Source organism: Misgurnus anguillicaudatus, chromosome 2 (genome assembly GCF_027580225.2).
Source record: "Misgurnus anguillicaudatus chromosome 2, ASM2758022v2, whole genome shotgun sequence".
Classification (NCBI taxonomy): domain Eukaryota; kingdom Metazoa; phylum Chordata; class Actinopteri; order Cypriniformes; family Cobitidae; genus Misgurnus; species Misgurnus anguillicaudatus.
Genome location: NC_073338.2, coordinates 7,019,073 through 7,021,426, shown reverse-complemented (window position 1 = coordinate 7,021,426; position 2,354 = coordinate 7,019,073). Strand labels below are relative to the sequence as shown.

General features: G+C 38.4%; 1 long non-coding RNA gene across 1 annotated transcript; it reads right to left on the bottom strand.

Annotated features, from left to right (window-relative positions):
• Nucleotides 1-387: 387 nt before the first annotated feature.
• On the bottom strand, nt 388-2,131 carry LOC141366024 (uncharacterized). The gene is made up of 3 exons (XR_012370949.1): nt 886-2,131; nt 580-745; nt 388-506 (listed from the first exon to the last, which is right to left on the bottom strand). It is a non-coding gene; the product is annotated as an uncharacterized lncRNA (long non-coding RNA).
• Between the last annotated feature and the right edge of the window lie 223 nt (nt 2,132-2,354).

Below are 2,354 nucleotides of genomic sequence, written 5' to 3'. Positions count from 1 at the left end.
AAAAAACATATCTAAATGAAGGATTTTTGTGGAGAAACAAGGAAAACTTGCTTACTTGGACACAATTAATATTCAGCAATACTATTGATCTGACTGCTATGAGACCATTATAGAAATATTAATCTATGCTGAAATATGACATTACAGTTGTCTACAGAGCAGCTGTAAAGAAAAAAGTAACTGAATGAAACTAATCAGGGATGATTTCTAGCAACTTTACTGAATAAACATAATCCGAAAAATGACAAAATTGACAATGAATAATTTCAATGTTACCACAAGCTGCTTTAAAACAATCTGTATTGTAAAAGTGGTACATAGACAAAGGCGACTTCATTTGTTATACAAACAGAACATAACATTTTTGCCATTGTTAAAAACAGAACTTGCCTTCAGGTAATCTTTCTTGAGGACATGATGCAACATCTTGCATGTCTCCTTAACAATTAGCCCAACAGTACTTTTTCCAACACGATACTGGAAGCTCAATGAAGAGAAGGACTCTCCTGTAAACATGGAAAGTTATTGTACAATGTTGTGTATGAACGTAGGTTTAAGCTCATTCAGGATGCAATTTACCAGTTGCTAAGTATCTCAATGTTATGGACAGTCTATCTCTGGCACTGATTGGCTGTCTCAGTTGTGTTATTTGCTTGGTTATGTATGGAGCCACAAGTTCGAGTAGATGATTAAAGTGTTCCACGTCCATGCGGAGAAACGTTCGAAATGCACTTTGATCGTCCGTCTAAACATTACCAAAAAAACAAAAAACAAAGGTGTGATTGCGTCAAATGTATGTTAACACATTGTTGAGTTTAACATTCAATACATTGACTATGTCATTTCACTGAACATACAGGCTAGAATTCCGTGTAAAGTACTTACCTCAAGCTCCCTGTGCAAAACTGGCATCCCAAGTTGTCCTCTTTTCCCTATCCATGAACGAGTCCATATTGTCCTCTTTCGCCGGCGTCTCCTCTTTGTTTCAGCGCACAAAAAAACCACAACTGCCAAAGCGTTATCCATCTTCATGTGGTGGTGTTTGTTTACCACGCGCATGCTGATGACGTGGCGCTAACCTGTGTCGGAGCCGTCACAGCCTACGATTCAGTAGGTGTCATCATCGTACAGTCTACACGCCTCTCGTACCCGAGTTTAAACGATACATGTCGCACAGTGTGATAAGGTAATGATCTTATAAGAGGACAAAAATCGTGCAGTGTATTCCGGGCTTTATGTGAGGGTTGAGACGAGAGACAAGAGAACCCAAGTGCAGACGATATCGGAGAGTGAACATAGAACATTTATTAACATGAAAACAAAAACCCACGAGGGGGCAAAACTACATAAAACATGATCTACACAAAACAGTAACACAACATGATAACTAAGACTCAGATAAGACACTAAACTCAATGAACAATGAAGACTGCATGACATACATGAATGATCACAATGAACCAGCACAAGACAAGAGACAAGAGGAGACTATAAAGGGAAACTTAACGAGGGCAACACAGGTGCGAGGGATGAACTAATAATGAATAATTAACAGGGAGAACAAGGGGGGCAGGGACTAGAGACTATGCCACATTAAACAAGGCATGAGCCTCCACATGAAACAAGAGACTGTCAGAACCTATAAAACATAAATATAAAACAAGATTCTTGTGGCAGAGTCCTGACAACTTAGTTGTTCCCGACATACCTATCACTTAAACTGCAAATATGTATCTTAATTTCCATTATACAGTGCCAACTGGATAGTATGGTGAACAAATCCCTTTTATTAAAGTCAAATTACAGGCACCCATTACAGAGTTCACTCTGAATAATACCTCTCTTAACCCCATGCACACATTACCAATGACAAACTTTTATAATAACTTAATAATGCAAAATACAAAACAAAATTTGCACCACCTTATTTTCTCTCTTTCTTTAGGTCTTACTCTGCCATAGAGTAGGCCCAGAACCTTCTAGGAAAACCTCTTTCCCCAGGATAGATGGGAGGATAGATAGATCTTATGAATCCATTCAAAGACCCTTCCCATAACAATAGAAACAAACCCCCACCAATAAATCAGGTACTCAAGCCCCCCCAAACTAATAGGTGTCACTGACATTCCTAAAAGCCAGAGAGGCAGGGTTCAGACCTTATAAAACAACTAAATCAACAAGAACCCCATCAAAAAGAATGGCATTTTGATAAAGTGTTAGAAATACCTCAATTATATAAAATAATAAACAAAACTGTGCCCTCTTTATCTCTTTCTTTAACCAAACAGATCTGCCTCAGAGAGAGCCGTAACCCTCGAATAATGTTTGTCTTGAACCTTTCGGGAACCCTTCTT